This window comes from Brassica napus, unplaced genomic scaffold, assembly GCF_020379485.1.
Source record: "Brassica napus cultivar Da-Ae unplaced genomic scaffold, Da-Ae ScsIHWf_2339;HRSCAF=3019, whole genome shotgun sequence".
Taxonomy (NCBI): domain Eukaryota; kingdom Viridiplantae; phylum Streptophyta; class Magnoliopsida; order Brassicales; family Brassicaceae; genus Brassica; species Brassica napus.
Window position 1 is genome coordinate 18,215 of NW_026015707.1, and position 12,799 is coordinate 31,013.

At 35.2% G+C, this 12,799-nt stretch overlaps 2 pseudogenes; one reads left to right on the forward strand and one right to left on the reverse strand.

Annotated features, from left to right (window-relative positions):
* The first annotated feature begins 3,574 nt into the window (after positions 1–3,574).
* On the forward strand, positions 3,575–4,743 carry LOC125600639 (annotated as a pseudogene).
* A 612-nt stretch (positions 4,744–5,355) lies between these two features.
* LOC125600638 lies at positions 5,356–8,054 on the reverse strand (annotated as a pseudogene).
* Between the last annotated feature and the right edge of the window lie 4,745 nt (positions 8,055–12,799).

A 12,799-nucleotide genomic window follows, 5' to 3' on the forward strand; every position in this document is an offset into this window, starting at 1 on the left:
AAGAAGCTATAAACGTGGAGTTAGAATCATTAAAGAAAGAGGCGTTTTTGGCCCTATAACCGTGACACCTAGAGATGTCAAACCAGTGGGATACAAATGGGTCTTTGTGAGAAAGAGAAAGGAGAAAGGAGAAGTAGTGAGATACAAAGCACGGCTTGTAGCACAAGGATTCTCACAGAGACCAGGAATAGATTATGAGAAATTATTCCCCTGTGGTGGACGCAACTACATTACGATACTTGATCAGTCTGGCCGTGAAAGAGAAACTTGATCTGCGCCTAATGGATGTAGTAACAGCGTATCTGTACGGTCCACTGGATAATGAAATTCATATGAGAGTTCCAGAGGGTATTGAGCTCAAAGATAAGAAAGGTTCTCGAGAACAGCATTGTATTAAGCTGAATAAAGCCTTGTACAGTTTGAAACAATCAGGTCGAATGTGGTACAACAGATTATCAGAGTACCTAATGAAAGAGGGTTATAAGAACGATCCAATAAGTCCATGTATTTTTATAAAGAGATTTGACAGCAAGGGCTTCGTGATTATGTCTGTCTATGTGGACGACCTGAATGTATTGGAACCCCTGGAGAGATTTCCCAAACGGTCGAATGTCTAAAGAAAGAATTCGAAATGAAAGACTTAGGAAAAACTAAGTTCTGTTTGGGACTGCAATTTGAGTATGTGGATAATGAGATCCTTGTGCATCAAAAGACATATACATAAAGATACTCAAGCAATTCAATATGGACAAGGCTCATTCCTTGTCAAGTCCTATGGTCGTAAGGTCCTTAGACCTAAGAAAGACCCATTCGGACCAAAGAGGTCGGACGAGGAAATGCTCGGGCCGGAAATGCCCTACCTAAGTGCCATTGGAGCCTTAATGTATTTGGCTAGTCATACTAGACCGGACATCAGTTTTGCCGTGAGTTTACTGTCTAGATTCAGTTCATGTCCACACTTAGGCACTGGAACGGAATAAAACATATGTTCAGATATCTGCAAGGAACAACCGATCTCGGATTGTTCTATATGAGCCGACCAGGAGATAGCTTGGCCGGTATGCAGATGCTGGGTACTTATCTGACCCACACAATACTAGATCTCAGACAGGTTATATGTTTATACACAGTGGGGCTGCAGTAAGTTGGCGGTCCACAAAACAAACCTTAGTGGCAACATCATCTAATCATGCCGAGATCATAGCCATGTATGAAGCAAGCCGAGAGCTTGTGTGGTTGAGGAACATGACCGGCCATATCCTAAGGGAGAGTGGCCTGGCCGTGGGAAAGGAAAAGGAAGAACCAACGATCATCTATGAGGACAATGCAGCTTGTATAGCTCAGCTCAAAGATGGATACGTTAAGGGAGATAGAACGAAACACATCTTGCCCAAATTCTTTTTCACCCACGGCCTGCAGAAGGCTAAAGAAGTTCAAGTGGTTCAAGTTCGATCCAATGACAATTCAGCCGATCTGTTCACCAAGTCTCTGCCAACCTCAACGTTCAGGAAGATGGTTCATCAGATAGGAATGCGCCAGTTGAAGGATCTTCAGTGATGCCTTCATCAGGGGGAGTGTCATGTGTTGTACTCTTTTTCCTGTCTACGGTTTCCATTTTTTCCCACCTTGGGTTTTTGGTTTTCCTAGAGAGGTTTTAATGAGGCAACGTCGTGCATGATACAAACCCATATGGTTATAGCATCCAAGGGGGAGTGTTATAAATCATTATGTGGATGGCCCATAACCAATGACCAAGATAAGGCCCAATCCGTGGCCAAAGGAGGAGAGAGAGAGAGGCGGTCGTCCGAGGAGAGAAAGACGGTCGGTTTAGACCGTCTTAGATTTAGGACGTTTTTCTTTTCTCTGTTTTAGATCTTTTCCTATTTCATGTTGTATTAGGTTTTGGATAATTTCTTTTTCCTATACTTTGTAATTCATATATAAGGAACCTCTAATGATCATTAATAATACACAGACAGATATATGGAATAAAAGGAAATTGGTTAAATTTAAATGGATACTATATATTTTGTTTCCCAAAATATGGATCACAAGATATATCTAAACGAACATTTTGTTGATCTATTATTAAAAGAAACTATACATAAAGGATACTATCGTAACAAATGAACATTTGTATTGGTAAATAAATATTCTTATTCATTTAACCTAATTTATAATTTACATCCCTCAAAAATTTATATAACACAATATTTTTCTCATAAATTACATATTATAAATTTTAGGGAAATGTCTATAAGATAACATAAAATATTTAATTTCTAGAAAAACTAATTGGATCGACCATGTGAAAATTAAAATTTATAAAAAAGCATATCATTGACAGTTTTAACACTTAGTATGGTGTTGACCGACAAAAATATATATGTTTATGCCATTATTTATTTTTCTAAACCAAATAGAAATGATATGATTTTTTTATAAAAGTGATAAAATACAAGCAATAGTAAAAAAACAAATTTATTTATCATTACATGCCTCTTCTAACCGAATGAATTTGGGTTAAGATTGAAGACTTTTGTGTTGTCGCTGAACATTTAGACGAAAAACATGACGATTACAGATATTTTATTATTCAGCTTAATATATCTAATATTATCTAAAAAATTAATACATAGACTGTTATATTTTCCGCTTATTTTTATTAATTTTACAATATATAAGATATGCTCTCATATATATTTTATTTTGCAGTTAAACTAAAAATGATTTGTTCATATGTTCACAATTTCATTTAAGATATTTTACATATTCTATTTAATTAACATTAAAATGTTTTATTATATATAGAATCAATTATATTATTTCCTTCCTTGCTTTATAAATAGCTTTACACTAATAAACAATTAATTGTATGCACAACGTAAAAACAATTAATTTTCATGTACAATAAATTTTATTAGTTAGTTTGATCATTTGTCAATACCATTTCTTCATTATTAATAATTTTGGTAATTTGTCAACACCATTTCTTCATCGTTGTTGTTATATTTATCTATATCAATTTTTTTACTAATGAGTTTAATGTCATTTCCTTAGAAAGATTTTGAAAAATTACTGTTCTTTTTCGGGCAACATATTTCACTTTTTTTTCCTTTTCAATGAGATTATTATATAATTTAATATTTTAGTTTCTTTTATCCAAAACACTTAATTTACAAAGTTTTATATTTCAGAAAATTAAAATATTTTCATAAAAATAAATTGTTAAAAATGTTTTATCACCGATTTGATTAAAACTTTATCAATGATTTTACACCAAAAAGTTTGGATTTGAATCTCAAAATGTGATTTACTAATAACTATGTAAATTTATAGAGATAAAATTTACAAAAAAAATTAAAATAGTTCGAATAAAATTATAAAGTTTAGATCTTCGTAAGATAATAAAAATGGCATAAACACGAAGATTTATAAAACAGATATAGTTATAAATTATTAAAACTATTTATATAATAGTAAGTTTCATAATATGTAACAATATAATAAATTAATGTTTAAAAATTTTTTCAGAAAATTAAATAAATTCGAATCGTCTTTTGACCATTATTACAATCTCCCCCTCATATATATTTATCCGGTCATAGAAAATTCTAAAATAAATTCAATAGAAGATTGGTGATATGCGCCCTCTCTGCGGTTAGAGAATGAGCCACGATTGTTAATTCGGTGGGCCTTTTAAGTCATTGACATGTTCCTCGGCCCATCTCCACCGCACACGCCCCCCGAAACCGCCGTAACAACCACAGACCTCCTCACGCAACCGTCTCTTCCGCCCTTCCTGACCTCTTCCTCGCAGCGTTCTCTCTCCTCTTCCTCTGGTCTTCCCCCAAACCTCTCGTCTCCCTCCCTCCCAACAGACTCTCCTTCCCTCTAACTCCTCGCCGCCGATCCACCACCTCCACATGTCCCGCCGATCTCCTCCCTCTCCTCCGCCGCCGCCGCAGCGCTTCGCCAACGCTCAGTCTCTCTCCGATTGGCTCGAGTCGAGACTGCCTTCAGACTCGTTCGCCGCATGGGGAGTCAAACCGGGGACCAAGAACGTCCACAACCTCTGGCTTGAGCTCTCCGACGGCGAGACCTCTCTCGCGGACTCCACCCCTCCGGTACGCACCGTCAACGTCGTCACGGTCCGTGTGATCGGAGAAGACGGTAATGTCCTCGTGGAGTCTCACCAGGAGTTATCCGACGGGAGCGTGCGCGAGAGGTTTCGTCCTTTGTCGGAGAAGATGAAGCCCGAGGAGACTCCCGACGAAGCTGTCTTTCGAGCTATTAAAGAAGAGCTCGGGTCTATCTTTAAAAGCGAAAACGACGTCGGAGAGAGGATCAAGATTCTTCCGGGACTTACAGTAGAAGAGTGGAGGAAAGGAACTCGCTTTCATACCCGGGACTACCCGCGCGTTACGCTTTGCACTCGGTGGATGCGACGGTGCGGGGTCTACCGGAGGAAGATTTCTGCACGGAGGAGAAAGAGTACGGCGGTGAGTCAAAGGAAGACTCGGAGGAAACACGAGCTGTCGGAAAAGCTGTGACGGTGAAGCGGCATTACTGGAAATGGGTTAGTCCTAGTTCGGTTCGAGCCTAAAACTCAAAACAGCTTTCACTTCAGATTGTCTTTATTACAGCGTTTCATCAGTCACAATGAATGATCAAGAGCCATGTAGAGAGTTACATTACTTGCAACACATTTATAATAATATTCATATGGCATATTTAGTCTCAGCTTAATCTTCTTCTTAGCTTGGCTTCGTTTGTTGTACAGTGTAACTTGATTACTGCTTCTTAGCTTGGCTTCGTTCATTGTGTTGTGCTCTAGACTTCTTTATTAGTGTTTAGTCAGTCTTTATAAACTCTTGTTGCATAAATACATAGAAAGTATCAACGATAGAGAAAGACAGTAGTTACGTTTATGTTTTTTATTGAGGATTATTGATTATACGGACGTTTAGATCGATTTTTTAATGTGAAATCCTTTTAAAAATTGTTTTAAAAATCATTTCTTTTGAGTTCGATTTGCAGTAAGCGTCTAAACCAATTTTTAGAACTCTGGAAGTCTGGAAAGTATAGAACAAAGCCTCGAAATGCTCTTTTGTGTGTTATACATCCACCATATGTCTAAAGTAGATTACTAACTAAACTCATCAACAAAGCTCTAACACGCTAATGTACACACAAATAGTGTCACTACCACCATATGTAAATTACATATGTAAAGTAGACTACTAACTAAACTCAACAACATAGCTGCATACACACTGTCACCACCATATGTTATTACATATCTAAAGTAGATTACTAACTAAACTCAACAACTAAGCTCCAAAGCTGAATGCCACAATGTATACACAAAGTCTCACCAACTACGTTGGTGGAGAGTAGCACAAGAGCAGCTCTTGAATGGGAGAAAATAAAAGTCCCCTAGTTGATACAAAATTGAACCTGTGTTGATATATACTAATAAATATCTATCAAGTTGTTGGATCATTGTGGAGCTGCTTGTGTTGATGTCTCAGTGGACTGGACTTGACGAACGAACTGCCCTTTAATTCTCGGCCGTTGCTCTGCCAGTTTCTTCCTGCTCTCATAACGAACCTATGCAGAAGTCATTACAAAAGGTTTTAAAAACCGTTAGAACCATCCCTCTTAACAAAGCCCTTATGTGTGTTGTCATGAGTTTGAACATCACCTTTTTATCAAAACACCTGTCCTTGCGCTTCATCCTAAACTTGTTTAAAGCAGCTTCCCTAAGAGATTGCTGAGTCTTCCCTACAGAGGACGAGTACCCTTCTTCATTCTTCTTCTCCACAAGCTGCTGATGAAGATGATGATAATCAATGTAGCTGGTAGTGCAGTGGTTCCCTATTGTGCTATGTTCGGTTGCAGAAGAGACGTGTCTTCTCTCCTCTACATCCTGCTCTTGCAAACCCTCAGGTTATTACCGTTGTATGGGTGAAACATGGAACTGTACTCATGCGGGCTAATGGAGCTAGGGCTTGGAGACAATGAAGCAGGAGTTGTGTTAGGACTTGTGAACTGTATACTCTTGATGGGAACTCGCGTTGGGTAAGAACCTTGTCCTGGCCAAGAAGGTGAGTCAGCACTATTGTAAAAGCTGGCCTCGTTTCTTCTAGGAGCACTTGGTGGCGGTTCAGATGAATTGTATTGATTGGTTACCACAATGTTATCATCTTCACTTGCCGCAACATTCTTTCTCTGGTTGGGAACCAAGGGAGATACCGAGCATTGTGTCTGCAGCGGCTTGTGAACATACCTTGTGAAAGCAGAGCCACTAGAAGGATGAAGAGAGGGCTTGTCTCCAGAAGATTGGTTTGGTCTTCTCAGGGAGAGATCAAGCTCTATCCTAACACTTTCTTCTCTGTTGTGTTGTCCGTTTCTTGTAAACGAAGCTCCGATGAAGTCAATGGCTTCTTTAGTTGAATCCTCAACGTCTGCGCTCTCTCCTTCCATCTCTGGTCTTGTACATGAGCTCTACAATAACAAAAGTTATAGAAACAAACACTAAGGAACAGAATCAAACTACACTTGTGAAGAGAATCTAACCTGAGCACCCTCAGGTTTCTGGTGGCTGACACTCTCATCAAGTGGAAAGCTACCAGGAGAAAGTGACTGCCAAGAAGATTCAAGAACTCAATTATAGATTGCTCAGGGAGACAAAAAAAAGGTTAAAAAATTTGGAATGGAACATACACTTTGTCTTCTTCTCCAGACATGTTGCCAGAGATTTCTCAGCTCATTCCTTCTCAATGGCTTAACAAGATAGTCAGCAGCACCTTTCAACATGCACTTGTACACAGTATTCACCGAGTCCTGTGCCGACATCACTGAAACAAACAATCCAAGAACATGTTAATGAGCTGAAATCATGGTTCTAAAAACCGGTCCAGGCGCTAGGCGGTACACAATTTTTCTTAAAATCCGATTTATATATTTTCAATCGGTTTAAACCGTTATAAATCGGTTGAAATCGATTTAAACTCTTAAATGTCTTCAATCAGTTTAAATCGTTATAAATTGGTTAAAATTAGTTGAAATTGATTTAAATTAGTTTAAATCTGTTAAATTAAGCAATAAATTAATAAAAATCCACAAATCTGTTTAATTTCTTTTATTAATTTTATAATTAAAGTCAAAATAATAAAATAACTTACGTAATATATGTAAAAATTAAATTATTTCAAAATGGTGGAAACGCAGGAGCTATATAAATGTACACATACTTATGATAGGGATGTTCTTGCAGATGTCATGCTCCATGATAAGTGTAAGAAGAGCGTATCCAGATATTGAAGGAAGATCAACCTCTGTGAGTATCAGATCGACTCTCGGGGTTTCCTTTTAGCACCTCCCAAGCTTTCAAGCCATCAGGTACAGCAGCAACTGTGAAGACACGACATAGTAAACAAAACGAACCACATTAATACATTAAGAAGCTGAGACTAAAAGGAAACATTCTTATTGGAAAAAAAAAAAACTAATCTGAAATTAAAAGGAAAATACTTTCACATGCTAATCAGTTCCACATTAAACCATTAAGCTGAGATTAAAAGAAAACATTTTTATTAGAAATAAACTAATCTTGCGATTAAAAGGAAAAGACTTTTACATTCTAATCAGTTTTACAGTTACAAATTTTCAGACAACATAGATTCCGACAAAACAGTCGAGGTTCAGACAGAAGCCAGTGAAATAAGAACTGACCTCTGTAACTGCATTTCCTGAGGAGAGCAGAAATAATCTGTCTGGTGGAATCGTCTGCTTCTACGAGCAAAACTCTCAACGCGATTTTAGGGAGAAACCTCTCCCACTTCACCAAACCATCGCCCCCCTCTGCGGCATCCTTCCTCTGCACTCTCCGCCGCGCTGACTTCCCTCCGACAGCCTCAGCTGCTTTCTCCACCACCGTCACCTCAACAACTTCGTCGCTCATTTCTCGCATCTCACAGTCAAACCAAAGCAGATTGAAGTTCCAGAAAGAATAAGAAAGAGATAGTTGAAAGGGGGAAAGATAAAAAGAGGGAAAAAACTTATGCTCTGTTGAATGTTTCAACGGCTGAGATTAGAGTAGCGCGGACAACCGATCGTGATCCAACGGTTACGAAGCTAGTAAAAGGATACGAAAAATATCTAGTAGAGTTGGCTGACGTGGACTACGTATGCCACATCAGCAAATACTTTTCGAGACAAAGAGATCTTACACCGAATAACATTTTTAATAGGTGTGGTGGCTAGGGCGTTGATTACTCCGTGGTCATGTTTAAAGTTGGATTTTAGTTTATGCATAATCCAAAATATTTATCGCAATATATTGATTCGTCCATATTCATCATGTTGAAATGTTACTGAATTAAGCTTATTTTATTAGCTTAATTAATAGATCGTTGAGCATTGAAGCTTTCACTTATGCTTATGATTGACTTGACAGATGCTTATTATTGCCAAACAACTACTGGTATTCTTATGCAGTAAATCAGTAATCACATGTTTTAGTGATCAAATAGGCTCATAAAAAACCCTACTCGTGACTTTAGGATAAAATCATGTTAAGAATATCTAATGCAAGTGGCAAACAAGTATCTTATGCATTTATTTTTAAAAATTATTTTTATTTTTATTACATATGAGTTGATTTATTTCTAATATTTCAGAAATGATACTTTTAATTAGCATAAGAACAAATTATATGGTATTTTTATTTTGGCCACGAATTAATAGTATTTAATTTGATAAAATATTTCATCTGTGTAAAAATATATGTTATTTGAAGAGTTTTTATTTTCAAAATACATGATTTTGATATTTTATATTAATTTTAGTTTTATTAAAAATTATGTAACTAATAATATTTATAATTCTTTTGATGAATAATTAAATTAGTTTTTATTTATATTTTAATGTTATTTTAAAATAAAAGTGTACTTATTCTGTTTATAAAAGTTAAATTTTTTAGAGTTTATTTTTATTCCACAAAAATAATTTTTTTATATTTTAAAATATTTTTGTATATTTTCGAAAAACATTAATTATGAATATTTGAATTGATTAAATTTTATTGATGAATATTTATTTAGAAATTGTATAAAAATAATATTTATTATAAAGTGTATTGTAAATGTAGGGACCATGTGAGGAGTTTAAAATTATTTCCGCGGCTAGATATTTTAGGAGGGATTAGGCAACGAGACGCTTGGTTACACCTTGTGGTCTTGGTGGATAAGAATAAGACACGTGTATGGTGGTAACCCGACACAACCTTTCACCATTGATGGTTGCTATCAGAGCCAAAATATCTAATTGTTTCCATCTCTTCACTCGCCGTGCGTCTGGTTGATAAACAATACTTGCTCTCTCTCCACTGACCTTCCTCCTTAAACCACCAGTTTAGTTTTGATTTTCTTTCTTATTAGTGACCACTGACCAATACTCTACTTTTTCTTTCCTAATTAAACTTCTTCAAACCTCATTATAGACGCTTGTTTAGTGGTCTTGCTAGAACCGACAGCTGAACGGCCACAAAATAATAATTTCTCCGTTTCAATATATACCGTACTTTTTACAAATGTTGTATTCACAATATAGAGTATTTTCATAATTCTAGAAATTGTAGTTTTATTAACTACATTGTATTATTTTAATTGTATTTAAACAAAGTGATTTTAAATTACATTTTTCAATGATATTTTTCAAAAAATTTAATTATTAATATATGTGCATTGAGATAGAAATCATATAATATAAAGTAGAAAGAGAGTATAACAATACATACACACCGAAACAAATGAATTTGATCATTTTGGTTTGGTTATAAACTTATAATTGTTTCTTTTTTTTTTTGCTAAACCAGTTATAATTGTTGCTATGTTGTTAATACTAGTAACTAATGAATGTAACAGATGATTGGTCCACCCCCTGGCATTAGTCGGAAGGTATTTTAAACTCGGGTTAGGCAGTGTGGTACGCTTTCGGGCTAATCCACTCTGTAGCACTAAGTGCGGGGCCGACCAGATCAGCCGATAGGATTTATCAAAAAAAAAAATATGAATGTAACAAGCAATTCAGCGATGATGTTTTTAAATTATTTTAAAGAAAAGCCTTTTATTTATACTATACATGTGTAACATACGAGAAATACAAAATAAAGATAATCCCACTCTAAGCCATGAAGAACAATATGCAAAAGTCAATTGGGGTCTTGTGGAGAACCAGTGAACTAGCCCCTCGTCCAATCCGCTAACTCCAAATCTTTGTATCGAAAAGAATATATCATCTCTATAAGCTTGGTCAGTTGAGTAGTTGTTAGTGGTTAGTCGAGTAGCTATTGATGGTTGTTCTCCATGTCACTTACCATTTTTTTTCCTTCTAAATACTATGAAATATGGATTGCAACGTATATCTTAGTGTGGGAGTTTACTCTGTGTTGAATCTGTACAGGGGAGATAATGTCTTGCCACTTCGTCATGTATTGAGGTTTGGCTGTCAAAATTTGATCGCCATAATCTATGGAGTGTTGCTGAAGTTTGTCGTTGACTTATTAACCATCGGTAATGCATGGGACAACTTTTTTTAATATCTTTTATAAAATCAACGACACAAAATTATCACATAATAAAGTGCTATGACTTTGGTTGGACGATAACGCAGCGAGTGAAGTGTGGTGGATGGAGTGAGTAATGACTTTGGTTAAGGAATAAAAATCTAACGATATTTGGACGAACAGATACTTACACGAACACGCCCCATCCTTTTTCAAACAGATACTTTTCTTCTTGTCTGTGATATTTTTCATCGTTCTCTTTTTTTTGTGTGTTTAAACAAAACTTTGATATATCTTTTTCGTTTCTTTAAAGTCTGTAGGATATTTTTCTCTCCTTTTCTTTAGGCTAGTTTAGATATTTCTAAGTCGTATCATATGGTTATTGGCTGGTCATTTATAAACTAATAAGATATTAATGTTGTTCAAACATCCACTTGTGACAATCTAGACCAAGCGATAAAGAAGTGTGACCAATGATTTTAAGTAGATGGGGGATAGCGATATTATGGTTGATAAAAGATCTGCAAACCTATCTAGCTAACCTATGTAAGAACAATGTTAGACCGATGTTTTTAGGGTTTTCCGTTTTAGGGCCAACATCACCTGGTTTCTGTTATTAGTGTGATAATATTCATTTGCAATAGAAGAATAGTTTGAAAAGCGTAGAAGTGTAGTTATAAAATGTAGAATTAGAAAGAGTTAAAGAAATCTTATAGCAAAAAAAAAAGAGAGTTAAAGAGATATGCCCAAAGTTTCGATGTCCCATATGAGAGAGTAGTACCAATGTAACATTTGAGAACTAGTGATGTGCGGTGATTGAAACCGGAGATGTCTAGATATGTGGATGAGATTATATTTCACCGAAGGATCATTAAAAGTGACAATTGAGCAATATCATGAATATCATGTGTCCGGACGAGGTAGTCCAAGTGGCAGGACGGACCTGTGGTGGCAACCACCATCCGGGTTCGATTCCCTCCCCATGCGGAACTAACTACCCTGCCTCTTCTGGACACCAAAGCGGTACTGGGTTCGATCCAGCCCAGGTAAAACCTTCCCGGGTGAAGTGGACCGCTGCCTGACCGGACCCAGGGGAATGACCCGCGAAACGGAGAACCCCTGGATTATCAAAAAAAAAAAAAAAAAAAAAAACAATATCATGTGGCATCTTCTTCTTAAGCTCGTCTGAGCCCAGATTTAAGGTAGTTGCCAGAAGTTGATGCTATCCGTCTACTGTTAAGTTGGTGAGTTATCGTTTGCAGTTATGGATATTATATTTGTAACTCCATAATGTTTGAGCTATATTAACAAGCATCCAAATGTTTGAGACTCCTTGAGTAATAGATTACTACGTTAACACCAGCGCCTAGCGCATAATGAACATTATATATAAAAGTTATTTTATGTATTATATATTTTTACATATTATAAAATAATAAATATATATTGAATAATCAAAGATCAGTAACTATTATATATACAATTAAATTGGTACGAACATATAAATCAATTTTATTAATCTAAACAATATTTTTTTATTTGATAGGATATGTAGTTAAATTTAAATGATATTAACATACATAGTATATTTTTAATATTAATGCTTATTAAATGATATTTTCTACTTATACAGTGTTTTGATCATTTGTATCTTTAATAGCTAAAATTTAAATTACTGATAATTTATAATTTTTTTAAAAAGTAAAGTTGTCATTTCTCGTTCCAAGCTTTTATCAAAAAAAGTGTTCAAAGTAAAATAATTAATTAAATTAGAATTTTTATTTATATGATTTTGAAATCATTTTTATTTTGTCATAAAAAAAATTTAAACTATGAATCACAAAATTGAATGTGAGACTTTTAACAGTTTTAGTAATTTATAGTCGTTTTTAAAACTCAAAATATAACATATACACAAAAATCTAAATTTTTATTATATGGTTATTGTGATGTTTAATTTATTTTATATTTTAAAATTAAGCAAATATGATAGATGATACACTAATTTTTATCAAATATTCAAATCATTCATTGCCATATTTAAGGAAATAATAAAGAACATTAATAATGAATTTATGGTTAGCTTAATAAAAAACTTATTATATAATTAGATAGACAATTTATTTTTCTAATGATTCTAAATCAACCTAGTTTAATGCTTTCTTCCGTTTTCCTTCACCTCTATGTCCTTTTCTTCCCACAGCCACCGCCGGTTAATGCTTTTTA